The 19,890-nt window shown below is 45.5% G+C and overlaps 1 protein-coding gene across 1 annotated transcript in view; it reads right to left on the reverse strand.

Moving 5' to 3' along the window:
• Positions 1-19,890, reverse strand: part of LOC139699859 (eukaryotic translation initiation factor 4 gamma 1-like) — a 109,694-nt gene that overhangs the window by 40,824 nt on the left and 48,980 nt on the right. The gene's annotated exons all lie outside the window — the stretch shown is intronic.

Below are 19,890 nucleotides of genomic sequence, written 5' to 3' on the forward strand. Positions count from 1 at the left end.
TTCCATACTAGGAAAAACCTATTCACACTATCAATCTATCAACACACCAGGGACGGCTCCTCTCTTATTACTTCATCATCAAACCTTTTATTTTACTCCCTTCAACACTGCCCACAACATATGCAGACTGAGATTCTTCACTTGTACAAGAGTCAAATTGATGCCATACTACACTGCATATCACAAAGCTACCATTAAAATGAATACTTAAGTACACTCCTCACAGCACTGTTAAATAAAAATATAAGACTTTACAAACCGCTACTAACAGCCTCTATTTGCTCTAAATCGATCAATTTATCTTTTCTCAGCCATGAGATCATGGAATATATATACTGCACTTTGCCTTGCACAATTCACAGCAGAACGTCGCAAGTAGAATATTCATGGGCAAGCAAAGGAAGATATTATAGCCACAATCACTTTTAACTATTAGATATAAATGATGAGTTTCCTTTAAATCCTAAAACCCAAGACATAAAGAAGTAGGACAAGATTTCAAAGGAAAAAAGGGAGTTTGAGCCATATCACACGGCCCAGAAACGCATTGAAAGGCATCAGGATGAGAGCAGTAGATGAAGAGAGGTAGTTTGCCGAGGATGTCTGATTGTCACCATGGGTAAGGCAAGCTAGATTTTCTCATTTACACGTAGAAAAGCATTTCACATTGAATGAAGACATTTTAAAGTAAATAGTGATTCTGTTGCCATGTCACATCCATGGAAGCTACCTGCACAGCAAAATCAATTTAAAGAGTATTTCATTCCATACTAATTACTTGAACTAGTACCACCATAATTACTAGAACAATAGTCCCATAAAGGAGTTGAATTATGAGACAACCCACAATTACATCACAATAACAGCATTTAAACATTAGATCTTTTTGAATGATTTGTTGAAATTACCAGATTCCAGAACATTATGGACATAATGGTATTATTATTTTTATTTCAATCTGCTTTGTATCACATAACTGTGTAATGAATTCCAGTGACGAGACAAAAACAATTGTTGACCACCATCAGGCTCTGCATGTGGGTAAATTACAAGGAATGGAGAGATATAGTATGTGCCTCAATCTTATCAGTGGTCTCATCAGCCAATAGTGAGGACGATTCATCTGCGCAAAGTTGCAATGATTTGGATGGGATGAGATCAAGGATTGGATGAAAGTATTTTTCACAATAGGTTATTAAAGTTAAATGAAGAGGAAGGCACAAACGAATGAATAGGGAAGTCTTACAAAGCTAATGTCGTGCACATTAATGTGGTTTTCTTTAAGAGAAATATGACAAGTGATGATTCTTCACTATAGTGAAAATATTTCAATGCGTAAAAACCATTCGCCTTGACCTTGCTTCTTTATATTATTTTTATGAAAATTATCAAACCGAATGCCATGGGTTTTACCGGCAAACCACTTCATAAATCACATATATAGATAGAAATCAGTGCCGAAACGCTAAGTATCCCGCTCCAACGAGGCACCTTTCTCGCCTTGGATTACATCAAACAGGTCACGGGGTTTTCACCACAATACACTTAACACCCCAGTCCTGATTCAACAGGTCGGTGACAGTAATTGCGCCCACGATGTTTTAATGCTGGACTCGAAGGCACGTGGGCCCACAACGCATGGTAATCGCATGCTTCCTCATGCATGTTCAGGCGGCCTTAAAGAGACCCATCCACTTTCTATTTGTACATTAAGACGATCTTCCAGGCGTCCAAGGGTCACAACGCATCCCCATGCCCAAAAATGCACATTCGTGGGGAGTTGCAGATGAAGAGCCGCCACATGAAATAGAGAGAGGGAGGATTCAGGGCATCCGAAGTTGGGACTTGGTGACTTTTAAAATGGACGTCCAACACCGTGGCCACAATGCCACGAACGATAAATCGCTCGCCCCGCTCGGAGGCTAAATGGTCCTCTCTCTCTCGCCACCAATTCCAACCAAACCTCCTACTGATTGAACCATCAATCGTCCCAAATACCGAGGAAGAAGTACTGATTGTGTCCATCTACTTGCCTTTCTTCTTCCTAGGATTCATCTTCGCGGGCGAGAGTATCGAGACTGGTTCAATCCAAAAATAAGAGCCGAATGGTGCTGCGGTTGACACACGCCGATAATCCTACCCCCGGTCGAGATATCGCGAATCACGACGCACTGGCACTCTCGTCCAGGAACCGCAAGAACATTTACTTACATTCGCACTAGTAATATGTCGCGGTTCTGGCTGACGAATGAGCAAAGTGTTGACTCACGGGCGGCAGAAGTCAGTGCAACTGACTTGACCGATCGCCTGCTAATGCGGGGTGGTCACCAATTAGGATGACGGGCGCGAGTTCGACTTTTTCGCGAACCCCCCCTCTCCCAGCACGCATTCGACGACCTCCTTCGAAATCCTCCTCGGCAGCGTAGGGGAGAGAAGAATCGAGTGTGCCCCCCCCCCCTGCCGCGGCGCCATACACAGGGCATGACGGGAAATGTGGACGGGGGGGGGGGGGGGGGGGGGGGGGGAGGAAGCAGTCCAAATCACCCACCACCCTTAACTAATCCCCTATCGTCACAGCCACACCATTTCCACCACCACACCTAGCAAGTTCAAAATAGAACATGTCTCGGCCGCGCCTATAAATAGAATACCAAGGAGATGTTAAAGGGGGGAGTAGGATAAGGAAGGAAAGGAGGTTTTTGAGAAGGAAGGAGATAATCGGGGGAGTAAGAACAAAAATGCAATGGCAAATGATGACCTTCCAACCGAATATTAAAGCCCGACGACCCCTTTTCTCCTCGGTACGAACTTCACTACGGGGATGCATCCGTGCAGCAAACGATAGCTTCTATGTGGCCGGGCGACTACGTTGACGTTTACATCTGAAACGAGGATGTGGTCAAGCACAACTGATGTTCCACTGAAAATACTACGGCGCGATGTAAGAGCTGGGGCCTGAGCGCTTATGTTTCAACGGAAAACCTTCCCGGGCCGAGAGACAGCGCCTTACGTAACGCCAAGCTAACACAGGAAGAGGAACTCGGGGAAGGGCGACACGACGCTAGTATCATCTTCAATTGCCCATAAACGGGCGCCTGGGCGCTGATTGGCCACCGATCATGTTCGTTCACATATAAATGCACGGGCATATGAATAATTGGGCGACTAATTATATTTCATCGTAAGTACCCAATGTGGGTCTTGCGTCGCAGATCGGGGGAAATGGGTGGGCTCGCCGCGAGCGGTCATCGAACCTAGAATCGCCGAGGGCAAGGGTCCTCGCTACCCCCCACCCTCCCGCATGCACCATGGGGGAAATAATTGAAGATGCTACCCTGGGTGACAGCAGTAAGGTCACACTGGGAGTACATTCATTAGGATATGAACACCAACCCGAAACGGTAAAAATTCACCCCTTCATTCCCTCTCCCTGTGCACGCAAAACCACAAACATGGGGTTATGAGGGAAACCGCGAGAGCGGGATAGCACCACAAACCTGTTTCGCGATATTAATATTTTCATATGTACGTCCGTTGGGACAGACTTTTCTAATTACTCGGCTTCATTCATTATTATTACTGCAACAACCGGTGTCTCACCCGATCGCTCCTTTGACCCACGTCGTCCGCTCCGGCGACCTCCGCCCCCGCCTCCCGACGAAGTCCGATCCATGTCGAAACCTTACTTTAATCGCGACTTTCAGAACTCGCGATCACCGTATTGAGAAGTGCGCGACACTATCCGCCGATAAAAAACACGCATCAAAGACGGCGATCGCACGCTGCGTGCTAGATTCGAACAAGAACGAAACACTCAAAACACACGTTGTAAAAGGTGAAACTGGATTCGGGGAACTTAATTATGATTATAAAGGTCCAGAATATGGTCACTTGTGAACCCTCGGCGGGGATGGCACGTTCGCCTCTTCCCTTCTCCACCTGGAGCAGAGTTTATTTCCGACCCTCCTTGCAATTAAACGACGGTTTCACAACTTCTTTCCGGTGTCACGAAACGTGGGTATCCGCCAACGCGCTCGCACGTAAGGGCGACCCACAGCCCGCGTGCGAGAGTCTGAATAATATCCTCCACCACGCCCGCAAAGCCTCCACCCTTCGGCCCCCCCCCCCCCCCCCCCAAGAACAGGGGCCTCCACGCAGGGTTACAGCCAAACACTACACAAACAATCACGCATCACTTAGAAATAACAACACTCGGACAAGGCACCGAATACCACGCACGCCGTGAAAACGTGGTCTCCACAGGGTGCAATGCAACGAGCGCGGAACGCTGGGAAGTCGTCGAGAAGGGAGCAGAGAGGGAATAGTAGCATGTTCATCCGCTAGGGAGGCGCTGCTAAGCCGGCATACCAGACCATTCCCGGATGGGGTAGGGAAGGGGGCGAAAGGCGAGGTAGGGGAGGGACACCAGACCACCGGCCTTACTCCCTCACTCACCTCTCCCGGCCACACGATCATCTGCCATGTATGTGGTGGCCAACGAAGCGGGTAGAATGCACCCTCGCAGATATTATTACATAAATCTCGTTGCAATGAGGCAATGGCCCTGGTGGCAACGGTCACTCTAACAACGTAAATACACAAGAAATACAGATGTGAGACAAAATGCTCGTATACCAAGACACTAAAATCACCAACAACATACCGACAACGTTCCGTCCATAACCGCGCCTAATTCCGTTTCGTGTAACGTTCAGAATCACGCACCGTTAACACATCATTCACTTTGGCAATGCAGCTTCTCACGCCGTCCACATCACGTACAGAACAATGTTTCACAAGTACAAATGCATAATAAACACTGATCAATCAAGCTTAACACCCACTGGCTACTTTTAACTGTTTCTTAAAACTCCTAAAATTGGATGGAAAGGGCTTCAGGTAGCTGGTTCCATTCAACAATAGTTCTGTTTATAAAAGTTTCGTTTTTTGCGTTCTTGTTTTTATTGTAACACTGCGGCTTTTTAGTTTGGCTTTTGTTTCTTTCCATATCTTCCCACGCTTCATCATTTTCAACAATTTTATGCATCGCCCCTAGCCTACATCCTTTTCCTTCTATTTTTCACACACTCTCCCATTTCAGTATATCCAATATTTCTCTGTCATTATCTTCTCTTTCGTACCTTCCGACTACATATAAACGATACTTAAATTGGTGGGGCGTAACCACATCAAAAACCGGCCCTTCACATTGGTGCGTTAGGAATATTAATCAATTTTTCAACGCCAACTAGCAATAATTGTCCCGACTTTACACAAATGATTATAAGAGCCGGATGCAAGGCCTTATATGATCCGTGTAAAATTTCCATGTTAATAGTTGAACAATGGCCAAAATTGAAATATAATTAAGTTTTCTTTTGTATTGCAACTTCTGGTATCAATGAGATGATTCACCACTAAAGCGTATTAGGCATTATTATTGGTAGTAAATTTCATACATGAACTTACTTTTTTATGGCACATGTCTGACGTGGAATCAACACCAGCCACGCCCACGCTTACAGGGCACCATCTAACGCCATATGAAAAACTGGTAACAGTCGAAAATTAACATGGCGAGATTTTAGAGCAAACATTCACGTCCAATTATGGGCAGAAATTACGGCGCTCGCTGCGTAAGAGAAAGTAAAGTTGAGACTAATAGGACCCAATTCAACTGTTAGGCACTCACAGGGTTATTTATTTTACTTTTATTTGAAAACAGAACCACATAGAGCAGTAATTTCCTTATTTAAAGCTTATTTAGGCGTTACCATCACTCACGACCTCTCCAGGGTGAAACACATACTAAGGGGAATAGGTGGACAGCTAACAAAAAATTGTGATTTAATAGAAGAGTACCGGGCAAATGTGATGAAAGGTCAAAGAGAAACATAATCTGTCGCTGGTTAGGCCTCATTTAGAATATGCTGCGAGTATATGGGATCCTCACGAAGTTGGATTGATTGCCGAAATGGATCGCGCGCAGCGGTAGGAGCAGCTAGATTTGTAAAACGTTGCTATGATACATTTACCAGCGTATCCAAAATATTAGAGCAGCTAGGCTGGGAATCACTCACATGGCGAAGGTTAAATCACAGATTTAAGCCCTTGCATTTATTTGGAAGAGCGTCTCTTTAGCAGTGATGTTAAAAATGTATCATTACCCTCATCGTATTACGGTAGTAGAGATCATGTTGGTAAAATTAGCGATATTAAGTGTAGATCAGATAGATTTAAGACGTCACTTTTTCCACGAACGACAGGGGATCATGCCCCAGCGCGGTGGGGTCATGTTCAGGTAAAATTATTCTTGTGTGTATTCACCCCCTGCCACACACCCTAGGGTGGCTTGCAGGGTACATTAAATAAAGTGGAGCATGTAACAACATAGGAATAAAACCGGAGATATCCAAAAACAGATAAAAGCAATTAACAAAGGAAATGACAAAAGGAGGTCTATATGTTTATCTAATTATGGAGAGATGAGAATGAGCTGCGTTAGGGAATGTGTTGGAGGAAAATGAATAAGGTTCAATGGTACATCAGAGAGTGCGTTCACTGTAGAAAAGAGACGGGAAAAAAGACCGTTTGAGTAAGTAGCGATCATCTGGGAGTGGGCAGGCGAAGTAACGAGTGGGTGCGGGTCGACAACTCTGAAGTTGACGAGGGAGAGCAGTTGGTGGTAGTCAAGAGTATTTTAAGTGTGGGCAACGAACTTTAACCTTGCCTACCTTCGGTCGTAGGGTATTTTCTAGCAGCCACTACGCGAAGAAGGGGTCACAGGCGAAAGAAAGCAACGAAGCTCAGTGGTCTGAGACAAGGAAGGAAATCCCCCACACTGGGTGTCGCACACGACGCGAATGGCTAAAAATCTCCGTCCGTCCGTCAGCAGCCCCCCGCGTCCCAAGGGCGAGAACCCAGGGACCCGGGCGCTATTTGGGTCCATACGCCCATAGAAATTCACAAGACTCAGGCCATTCGTCAAGGCGGGTGCGAAAGGTAGGAATTTTACTGCCAACTTTTAGTGCTCCTTTGGCGAACCAAAATGGGGCATTCATCTGAGATTCATCGAATGGAAACGGGCGATGACGAATCGAGTGAAACGAACACCAAATCAACAAATAAAGATGCAAATTGTGGCCATTATACGTCAAATTACTCGAGCAGCAGCCGTGAATGGTCGAGAGATAACGCTGCTATAAATATCGTCTTCAATATGGGTTGACGATGCTTGAAATCGAAACTTCAATACCTTCAGACAGACTTCGCATTGCTAAATCGAGTGCACTGCACATCGTGTGGTCGATGTTCCCGCGTCCGTTCGTCGTCAAGTGGTTGCTCCACACCCGGGAAGAAGAGTTTTATGTCAAAGGTAAGGAATATTACCAAGACGACCATCGCTTGTGTTAGCCGGCGAACGTTTCCTTCGACAGAAAATGAAAACTATTCTTAAGGAATTATTCAAGATGCATACTTTTGTAAACTATCAATTCGAAATGTTTACAGAAAAATTGTTAACAACACAATGGTCTCAAATGCTGCAGTATGAGAGAGGATCCGAGAAGGTAGCTTATCATTTGAAGAAAAATGCATCGTCACCCTAGCAACGTGCAAATGACTTTCGATGGCCCGCAATGCAGTTAACGGCGCATGTCAGCTGCAGCGCCAGAAGGCGACTGACTTCATTTCCACCCCGAAGGATTCAGGGCGTTCGGTAATTCTCCATCCGCAATCCACATGCCTTGATAACCACAGAGCAATTTTTTTCAAAAATAAATTGAAGCAAGAGTACTTGGGGGGGTTGTGCTCGAGGCTTATTCTAATTTCAAATAATTGCACGAACCCCTCGATGGCAAAATGGCGAAGCATAAAATGAATACTGGGAAGCGCGATTTCCTAATTTGGACCCTACGAACTGCTGTAACGGGGAGAATGCTGAAAATTATGTCAAAAAAGATGCACTGGCGAACGCGTACGCTGCAGCCTGCGCATCGATTTTTCGGCGCATGGATTCGTCTCAATTTGCGAACCCAATGGGTTTGGTTTACAGGGACTGCTGTCTTACCTCTAGTTTCACTTAACCTTTTTCGCCTGACGATCAAGATTCAAAATTTCTAGATGATCATCCACCGAATCATAAGCCGTAAAGAAATAACGTATGTGAAATCATTCAGTGGCGAAAGTATCAAAACTCATAAAACCAACCTCTTTCGCTAATTACTTCTGCGGTGTGGAACATTTGAACCGCAGGCATCTACGATAAAAGCACAGCAAAAACCCCGTCACCATAGTAGTAGTAGTAGTTTTGAGGGGAGGCGACCGACAGCTAAGGTCATTTGCGCCATAGGGGATGGACAGGAAAGGATGAAGGGTGGAGAGAAACCCGGCGTCGGCATTAGCCTACTCTTTACGAAAGGCGCCAAGGGGTCCGCAGTTTAACGTCCCATCCGACGGACGGCGTACTCCCTCAAAGTGCCCTCCACAAAGCACCTCAAGTAGGGATCGAGATACCTCTGAAAAATATTCAACACCGCCGGGATTTGAACCCGCGCCCTCAGGGTGGGAAGCCAGTACGTTAGCCCCCGCACCATCTCGATCCCCCCGTCACCATAGTAAACGGAAGTTTCCAATTGAATTTAGAAATTTTAAATCTTGAACAAGTGTGGACCACCTAGCAATCACCGCACGGTCACAGTGAGACAGTATAGGGACATTTCGTGGCAAGAAAAGTAATTAAGCATTCCACAATATCAAAAATGTGTTCTATCTCAACAAAACGACAATACGATGAACATGAAGTAACTTCCTCGGGATTATGAACAAGAGCTCATAAGCGTGAAATCCAAGTGACTTCCAGGCCTGATATTGTCAACGTGAACGTAGCGTACATCTGGCATTCACGGAATCACGTGAACCAAGAGACAGCTTGCAAATGTAATTTTTGGCACTCGTAAGTGGGTAGTTTCTCAAAGCTACAGGTCTATGTACTTTGAACAGAGTCTGCTGATCAAGGTGGAGTACTCGTTACTCGCCTGCATAGCAAGCGAATTTGTCAGCTTTATGGAGCATTTGAGACTTGTCATAGATAAATGGTAAATGCTTTGGGAACGGGGTCCTCGAGAACCACAGAACTGTCTTCCGCCGTGCATTTCGACGCGTATCGTGGTTCGTACCGATACTCGACATTTAATGAATGCGAGCGACGGTGCCAGCCACTTATACTGTTGCACAATCAATTCCGAACACCGCACGAGAGAACCATGCCCGGACTCATATTGTGCGTGAACTGAGAGAACGACAAGGGAAAAGCTGCAGTTACAGACTTCTCGCCCACTCCTCGAGCAAGCGATGCACCACCGCCGCAGTTGGGGGAGGGACCTCTTCGCGCAATTAGGAAACACCTGCAAAGGCACCACCCCAGGCACCAGCCGAGTGGAGCCATCACGCATTCTCGATACCCGAACGACGTTTTGCAATTTTCCGACTCGCAAACGCAAATATCCTCCAGGCCATTTCCTTTCGGAATAGGCAGTCAAAAAACCAGTTTTCTTTCAATCTCGCTTTTCGAAAAACAACCCCTTCCGCCCTCGAGCCCTTTCTACACTTTCCTCTTTCATTTATATGATTCGACTCGCATCCATTCTCCCCCACACCGGCGAAGCGGAGAATTCTTTACGGATCCACTCGCATGTTCCTTCATGGCCCACACGCGTACCGCCCCATCCCTCCTCTTTACCACGCATTCCGCTCAAGCACCCAATCAACGCACGACGGGGGTGTTGAACTGACGAAAGCATTTAACGTAGCCCAGATCCGGGCGCAAAACAACTCGCTGCTCATGTCAAGCTGACTCACGGCAGACTGAGTGATCGGAGAGATGGGGCGACAGGAGCCAAGGGTGCAATGCGACAAAACTACGTATTTTCCCCCAGATTTCCGGGGAAGGCCGAGGGTAAAAGGAAACTTAACAGATCGATGTCGGCGACAGAAGCAACGATCTCTCGACCCGATCCCCATTGCCCAACCGCCGCTCGAGCGTGATGCAAGAGATTATAAACAACGCCCACAATCGCCTCTTGTGGCACCACCACTATCTATCGCAGAGCTCCACGGCGATAACAACAGTTTACCTGCATCCCGCGAGGGACACGGACACTCCGGTGGGAAAGAATCCAGGAGGTGACCGGGGGGAGGGCAGAATATACAAAGCCGCACAATTGAGCTTAAGGCGGAATTATACTAAGGTCGCGGGCGCCGGCCGCGAACCCTCAAGGTTTGGAAACCTCAGACATGCACGCCATCGGAACAGTTCCGAGCGCAGCCACCAGAGCCCCTGCGAGGCAGGCGGAAAATCACCAGTGAACGATATGCCGTTCCCGTTACATTACGTATGACATTTTTCAGGAAAATGTTGAACTTTACCCCATCATGTTTAATTTGGGGATATTTACCATTATGCCCTAAAAGAATAAACGCAAAAACGTATGTGAAAGAACTCATTATTATGAACCAATCATTTTATTACCAGCACCGTGTGCTTTCACTAATATTTCGAAAAAAAAACAATGAATTACGTGTAAAATAGGGCGTACTTACTAAAGGGTCCTCAACAAATACAGGGTCTCACCCAAAAGTAGTAGGACTGACATTTTTACATTTTATTGACGATATACTTACATCGACTTAATAACCTTCAAAGTATGCTCCTTGAGCTGCTACACACTTAGTATAACGTTGCTCCCATTCCCCGTACGCCCGCTGGAAATTTTCTTTGGGGATGCCGTTGATGACCCTCGTCGGAGCCTCTTGAACGGCCCTTATCGAGTCAAAACGTCGTCCCTTGAGCTGTCTTTTCATCAGGGGGAAGAAGTCCGGTGGTGCCAGATCGGGAGAATAGGGCGGGTACGGCAACATGGCAACGCCGTATTTGGCCAGGAGCTGTCTGACGACGAGCGTTGCCTGTTGGTCAACACTCAGAATTTTCGGCACCATCTTGGCGCACACCTTGCGCATGGCCAAATCCTGCGAAATAATGCGTTGGACGTTGGATGCAGACAGACCCAACTGGTCTGCAATTTCTTCACTGGTTAAGCGTCGGCCTGTGTTCAGCAGTGTCCTCACTCTGTCCACATTCTTGTCGGTTCTTGCCGTCGACGGCCGTCCGGAGCGATGGTCGTCTTCAACGAGCTCCCTACCCTCTTTAAACAACTTGTGCCACTCAAATACTGTGTAACGGCTTAAGGCAGTGTCCCCATGAGCCTGCTTGATCATATCGAGGGTCTCAGTTGCCGTCTTCCCGAGTTTCGCACAAAACTTCACGGAATAACGTTGCTCTAAATTCAGATTCATTTTGTTTTTCGACGCGGACAAAAAACTTGCTTCACTAAAAACGGTGTCCTCACTCAACGACAGCCCGCAGGCGACTGAGGTTGGTGTTGCTCTGTTGCTAAGAGCCCCTTCCACCTTACCCTGCCAGGCCGACCCCCCTCCATCGCTCCGTTCGCGCCAGAGAAAATCAGTCATACCACTTTTGGGTGCAACCCTGTATGCCATCGACTCCAGGTGAATTACGCCAATAATATCAAATTTTTAACATCACGACGCGGTGTCATTACCGCAATAGATCTCAAGCAGACGGGGATGTGTGTGAAGTACACCGAGCTGACACAAGCGACAAAATATACATGAACAAATTGGACGCAAAATCTGTAACTTTACACTTAAGTCATCACTACCCAAAAAGGATGTCGTATTTCACCGCGTAGAACCCGTGACGAAATAATTTAGATCTAATTGCGATTACATAAATCCCTCTCAATATTATACTTCACTTCGGGTTTTGAGTCAAAATACCACTTCCGCTCTAATCGAGTCCAAGGAGAGACCATTCCTTGGACTACCATGATTCGATTACGGAGATGGGCGAAGACTCTCGCTCGCCACTCCGGATGCCATTTTCCCAACAGCTGACCGACGAAACCCTTCGAATAACGCCCTCGGACTTTCCTCCCTCGCAAGAAATGTTCTTTATGTACGAGGCTCCAGTGGCGTGGAGTAGTAAGGTCCAATCGCTAGCGGCTATCGCAGGTACACCATTTTTCATGTTTGAAAAGAAGCAAAAATATTGACACTCCTAATAAACAGCAGTCAATATAAGGTGCGCTGCTAAGTGTGAGAATAAAATTTCGGTAAGGAGCTTACCTTAAAATAAAGAAAGAAATATAGCAGGCCTCAAGAAGAGGCTTCACGAATACTGCGAATGAACACCACCACCTCGTTTCCTCCCGCCGTTTGGCCCTGGAATCGGCCGGCCTCCCCTTTCCCTTCCGGCCTCCCTTTGTCGATTGGGTCGTCGCCCGGGGGGCGTGGGACACGGGGGGTCAGGGGTGAGCGGAAGAGAGTGCACGCAGTCGCACGAACGCCGCCCCTCGAGCACTCCAATGGCACCCACCTCCGCCCGCCACACCCCCCGAAGAATCCATTTCCAACAGATCGCCACGGTCAAAGGTAATTAATCTCCAGCATCGTCCCGATAACTTATCATCAACATCCAATGATTTCTCCACCTTTAATCGTTTTTTTGTAATTGGATGTCTCAAATACGAACGATCTCACACAGATATTCATCCTTCTGCCAATAACGAATCCTTCCACAACACACTAATTATACTTAAGCTCGCAAATATGATCGCGAGAGGGCCGGCTATCACTCAACTGGAAATTCCGAATACTGGGTAGAATTCTTATTACCATCAGTATTCTACCGCTGCTCGGTTCCGGGTGGACACGGACTATGCACCGTCAAACGACACATTTATTGGCCTCTCCTAACATGACATCCGGCACTGCAACAAAACTTCCTCATAATACTACTCCCGTCAATCCATTCAACTAGCACGCTCACCCCGTTCTTACAGTAGCGTGCATAAGACGAAGTGAAAAATATAAACATACCGAATTCATTATATAGAAACAATATTTTTATAAAACACTTAACATACATTCCCCTGCCTTCAAAAAAATTAGACCAGTTCGTTTTCACCTTAGCGATGATACCAAATTAACTCCCGATTCAGGGTTTTCCAAATTCCAAAACTAAGGTGGCCATTTCCATGCCGTCAAGTCCAAGCTCGTATATTTTGTCAATCTTAATCCATACACCCAAGAATGAAAACCACAGTAACTTACATATGGATGTGAAAAGTCATATTTCTGCGAAAAGCAACTCTTTAGGTACACAAATCGAATTCCTATCGCGAACTGATAAACGAATGAAGTGCAATTAATTCGGCGAGGCAGCCGTGCCCATTTCCACTTTGAACTCTGTGAACATCCACAGACAACGGGACGGGACCAAAGGAGGGTGGGGTGAATGAGAAGGGGTTAGGTAGGGGGAGATATAAGGGGGGGGGGCAAGCCGTGGACGGAGAGAGCGCGCGTTATCGCCGGCGGAGAGGAGGGGGTGGGGAGAGACCCGGTTTAAGTCGCGATTAACCAAGGGCACTTTCCATAAGGAATGAAAGTGAAAGCTCCCTTCCCCTCCCGAAACACGTAACCGCGTTACGAAAGCTCGAATTCTTGGGGACGGCGGTGCAGGCCGCGATTGAGGCCACTCCGGGCGCACGGATGCAAAAGCGCACGGCCCAGAGGCAATGGGGGGAGGGCCTACCTCTCCGTTGTGCCCCCGCGGCGACGAACGGGAGATTTTCCCGGCTCGCGAAGCCAGCTGGCGATGACGTGTGCTCTAAGCCACCCGAAACTAGCACTCACAGGCGAGCTACTGACTGACTGGCCCAGTTTAAAAATGAACGAGACGATTCTAGGCTTTCTGCCGAAAACAGAGGCAGGATTTCTTTAAAGGAACTATGTATTAGTCCTTCACCTTAACAACCATTTTAGACTAGCGCAGAGCAGGAACAACCGAAAGTGACGGGGGCGGAAACATTACTCCGATGCACGAGTGTTCCAACAGTTTTCCCAGGTGGCAGCACGAACATGTATCAAGCGAAATAAACGCGGGCCCCGTGTATGCACGGGTCCCAGGCGAACACGGGGACAGGGCCCACCGCCAGTCGCCCATCTCCTCCACAATTGGCCCTCGCCCGTCCACTCCATCTTTCTATCCAGTGCCCACTAGCGTCCAGTCGTCACATGGCCAGTTCGTCATATTTTCTTTGAGCATAACTCGCACTGCGAAAGATCACTTGGAATTCTCTTGTTCCAGTCGCGAAAAACGTGGATTTTTTCATTGATATAATTAAAGACTAAATTAACGATTATCCACGAAAGCCAAAGCTTACGTTTTCACCTGGTTGACATTATGACACGGGTAAACCGAGTTTGGGGAGAATATAGCACTATATTTAACCAAACAGAAGCATAGGACAAAATGGCATTGGACAAGTTATTTCGTAATTCTCTTCCACCTTGAAGCCAACGGGCGATAGTATTCACACAACACTTGATCGACATCGAAATAACTTCTGCCACCCTTCGTCTGCTTAGCACCGGGTCACAGCTATTCAGCCTTTGCACTCGTATGACCAACAGAATGAGCGGCCCAAATACCAAAAATATACTTAGCTTCTCCTAACAAAGCACAACCCAACACCTTACTGTACAACAGGACCCTCTTAATCTCCGTATACTTCCTTTATTCCATCTAACATCCCCACCCTATTCCAGCCCCTTCCTCGTTCACCTAACATTCTCTATTATTATTATTAGGTAATCTACCGGTTAAGGTAGGTTTTTGGATGGACAAAGCTAATAAATAAAACATTTTGTGACTCCTAACAAAACACAAAATCCAGTATCCTACTCTATATCAGGTCCCTCTTCATCTCTGAGTACTTTCTTCCTCCCTTCATCCCGTCCAACAGCCTTATTCTGTTCCTTCACTTTCCTCGTTTGCCTAACATTCTCCCCTCAATTACAGTCTTCAACATCCCACTGCCGGCCAATATCCCCTTCATCCACTTTTCCTGCCTCCAAAGGATTTCTCCCAACAAACCCCTCTTCGCCCACCTATTCTCTATAATGAAATGAATTTCCACAAAAAGGAGCCGGGAACAATTGAACATATTCTATCCCTCAATATTAGTCATCAACATCCCACTGCCTATCAATACGCCCTTAATCCATCTTTCCTGCCTCCATGTGATTTCTCCCAACAATCCCATCTCCTCCCCCACCCTTCCTCATTTGTTTTTCTTTCTACCAACTTCACCTTCTCCATCCTCCTCCACATTTCAAAAGCCTCTAACCTACAACTATCCTTCGCCAGTGAACATGCTTCCGCGCCGTACATAACTCCGCTCCATATCAAAGTTTTAACGAGCGCTTACTTCAATTCTCTCCGGAAAGCTTCTTCACCTAATATTCTTCTTATCTTCCTACTACTTTGACCATTTTGGTCCAGAACACTTCCGATATAAGTTAGCTGTTCCACATACTTTTAATTGTTGCCCTCCTATTTTAACGTTTAGCTTAACTAAGTCAATTCGTTTAATGCTTCTACATTCCATTCCCTACCTTCCCTCCTCTGTCTTGCCGTTTTTAATCGGCTGTTACACTTCATAACCAAATTGTTGATTCGAGTCCGCATCCACTCCCGGGTAGCTGTGCGAATTTATCACGCTGTTCCCGCCTTAAAATAATATTACCTAACTAATACTATCTCCCGAGTCACCAGGCATTTTCCATACATACCTACCTACATCTTTTGTGGGGTCTATACCAAGTGATGGTGATGATTAACCCACAGACAAGGTTTCCTGCATCACATTGGAAAAAACTAATACTTAGCTACTAATGCCACAAATAATTATAGTTTGTTTATAAACTTCAACTTTTTATTTAAATAGTCAGTCAGGATCACCGAAAGTTGGTGAGCGAGGGAATGGTTTCGACCCCTGGTATAAAGATACTCCACCCCCCCTTTTCCGCCTCATGGGAGCATTCGGAACATCCGGGGCAGTTCAGGCACGCACTCTCATGCGGAGTTTACATATTACTATTTATTTTCCTCAGCTGCACCACTAACAAGCCTTCTTTTTATCTACTTTTGGAATGAAAATAGAATTCATCATCGCCTTTATCTTACCCCCGAACAGTCCGGCACCCTTCACTGCAAACGTGAATGACGGTTGACTAAAAAAAGTTCAGTTCAGTCGCTGTCGATGCCCTCTCGCGTATCTCTCATTCACGCGTGAAACAACGCACATACGTGCAAGTGCCACTTTTGAGGTGTTAGAGACTATCTCAGACCTCCATTGGGTTATTTCTCCTAGTTTCACATTAAATCGCCTAGATTAACCATAATTATATACGAGAAAGGAAACCGATGACTCCCCTTCGAAAGTTTATTTCCAATCGCTGGACGAGTGAAGAGACCCCGTGACATCACCTCACACCACAGCACCCATACGTCGATTTAAGACGGTGTCCGATCGATTCTCTGCAACCACACCTCCGAGGAAAATCGAGACAGCCCTCCGGACTGATCGTTATTCGCTCACACTACAAAAAATCATTTACGTATTCATATTTCCAGATGATTCTATACCTCGTTTTTCTACGGGAAATTCCAGAATATGTGACGTATAAACATATTTAAGTCCCCTTCAGATCGATAGACTCAGCCTTCACTACGTGGAAATCACGAATATTGGACAAAAATAACTTAGTAGCAATCTGGCCATTATTTAATTTCACAGCCTTGGGTCGACACAGTATTGTCATCGGCAGATTTATGAGTTGAAGATGACCATACTGTTGAAATCGGGTTGGGATATACGAAGATGTGGTCGGGATGGACACTTTTTTACAAAATATAAATAAGTTTTCAATAATTAAATAAACTCAAGTCAATCATTCAGCAGCATAAGAAATTATTGAATTACAACCAGCTAGATGCTCAATATGGAGTAAAAATAATTTCTTTAAACATCATGCCTTCCAGAATAAATGAATAATGACGTATCCAGTGCTGCCTAATCATTAATGGTATGATTCCAAATAAATTGAGTTCCGTGTATAGAATAGCATCTTCTGTCATTAGTGGGCGTGACTAGTTTCGTTAAATTAGAATTACGTAGATATAATGCATTGCCATCTCTAGCAGCCGAAATTGAACAATTATAGTTAAAAAATTAAGGAATCGCAGTATCAAAAATTTGCAGAAACTTTTCTTCCCGATAATGTCGCAAGAATCTCATTCTAGCAAAATCCACGAGATGCGTTTACCAGACACCTGCAAAATCTGAATTCGAAATGGAGGCATCGACATGAGTAGGACGTCCGATTGATTCCGCGAGGACATAGTACTTTAAAGATATATATATAGGTTACATTTTACTAACGTGAAGACGCGATTTAAGTACCATCGTAAACATAGCGTCACCACCAACCATAGTCCGCCGAGTTCTACTGGGAGCACAAATGGGACCTTCCCACCCCTTTATCAGAAGAGTTTGATTTTCCAGCTTCGCAACGCAAACCTAGTTAGTCAAGTAGCTATTGACGAACATCCAGCACAGGTCTACGAAAAATTAGATCCTGAGAGAAACAACTTGCGCTTTTTGTTCACGATTTTCGGGGTGGAGAGAAACCAACGCTCTTGAGGGGCGGTTTTCCTAGATTTCAAAAAATGATTCCAACGAAGTACCTCACGGCAAACAACGCGCAACGCTACATACCTAAGGCATAGATAAAAATATCCTGGGTTGAGAGAGTTAGTTAGAGACTGTGTTAGTTCATCATTACCATGGTTAATTGTAGTGGCAGTATTTAGGGGAGACGACCGACAGTTTAAGTCATTTGCGCTTGGTTTATCGTCTAATACGTTCATTTTCCTATGAGGTTTACAGAGTTACCCGTAGTACCGGGGATGAATTAGATTGAGCGGACGGCCTTGAAACCATACAACGTTAGTTTCACACTTACAAATTAGAATTATACGACTCGTACTTAAAAATGTGCGTGGCCATACATTTACGGAATACGAGCAATTCCCATCCCAACGCCTATTGCATCAGGAACACCGAAATAGAAAGTGTGGTCCCGACTAAAAATGTAGGCGTTACACTCACGCTCTCTCCTCCTTAGTGAAACATAAGTACGGGGAATATGTGGACAGGCTAACCAAATATTAGAATTTATCAGACGAGTACTGGGTAAATGTGATAAGGTGAAAGATAAATGTTTCTTTCTCCTAACTTACTTTCGCTAGTTAGGACTTATTAAGAATATGCTGCAAGTGTATGGGATCCTCACGAAGTTGGCTTGATTGACGAATTCGATCGCGTGCAGCGTAGAGGAGCTAGACATGTAAAACATTGGTATAAAAAACTGAGTCGCGTATCAAATTATTCGAGGAGCCATGTTGGCAATCACTTGCGGAGTGAAGGTGAAATCACAAATTATCTCTCTTCCACAAATTGGAAGCAGGTTTCCTTAGCAATGATGTTAAAATACGTTATTATCCCCATCGTACTACGATAGGAGTGATAATGTCAATAAGATGGGAAAGATTAAGAATAGCACAGACAGCTTTAATTTTTCCCACGGACGACTAAAGACAAGAACAACGATAAGCGATCGCGCTAGGGGAATAAAAATTATTTTCCTTTGCCCATTTTATACAGAATTTATAGAACTGCGGGAGATGACCCGACGGTAACTCTGATCTGCTAATACGCATTATAATGTAGAGATTTCAATTTAAGTAGCCTAGTATGTGATTACCTCATCTCACCTTAATTTTTGGCCTTCTTGTCACAAACATTTCCTCTCGTATGCGCAGTAAAATGCACCTCACTCAGATACTGTAGCCAACATACCAGTGGTTATCACGATCAGCATTATTTGAAATTAAAAATTATGAAAAGTAATTTTTGTTGTTGCACGTCTGGTGTCGTCCCATCCCTGTCACACAGGGTGTGGTGGGGTGGCTTGTAGGATCCTACTGTTGCAATTTCAAATCACCCAAGGGACATAATTTAACACCGATGAGGAAGACATTTATAGCAGATTGTCACGGGGGAGGAACTCCAAGAGGCTTATCACAAAGGCAAAGCAAATGTCAACACTTTTCAGCGGCAACGAGTGCCGAAACACTACTTATAAGTTTTAGGAAACTGCGGGAGATGCCGCAGCAGTAAAAAGTGTGCATTACCATGCAACAATTACACTGTGTATAAATAATTCGCCTTGACCGGGATTCGAACCTGGATCCCTTGATGCCCAAGCTAAAGCACACGGCCGGGCATGGAGGCATCCTGGTTCGAATCCGGGTCAAGGCGAATTATTTATACACTATAAATATGGTTGCATTTTACTTAAAAAATTACAATGACAACAGAGATGCAACAAATTCGGTGAGATGACAATTCCTTCTCAGCGGCCTTCCAAACGTATTTTGTTTTCCCGTCAACGATGTTCCCGTTCAACGTCATCCGATCGCGATCGTGCCAAGTAACAGGTTCTCTCTAGCTTTAGCCAAGAGAATGAAAATTGCCACACCCAAGACTCAAAGAGGAGCCAGAAAGACTTTTTTAAAAATTTAAGGCAAGGCAACAGGTGAGAAGGGAATCGATCACGGACTACGATAAGGGTACAGCCAGAGGATTCGATCGCCCGGAAAAGGCGAGCCGAATGCAAGGGAATTTTGCTGCTGTGAGCGCGGAGGGGATCACAAAATGAAAATGGCGCACACGAAATTTGGGACTAGGGGGGTAGATTATTGAGGGAGCAACGACACTGCCACGGATAGCCGCGAGAGGCATGGCACAGGCCACATGAACCACCAACACGAAAACACGGTCGCGGCAAACGACTTAACGGGTCCACCGACGCAAATGGTTAATTATTTTCTGCGATGGAATC

Source organism: Hetaerina americana, unplaced genomic scaffold, assembly GCF_022747635.1.
Source record: "Hetaerina americana unplaced genomic scaffold, ioHetAmer1.1.p SCAF_93, whole genome shotgun sequence".
Taxonomy (NCBI): Eukaryota; Metazoa; Arthropoda; class Insecta; order Odonata; family Calopterygidae; genus Hetaerina; species Hetaerina americana.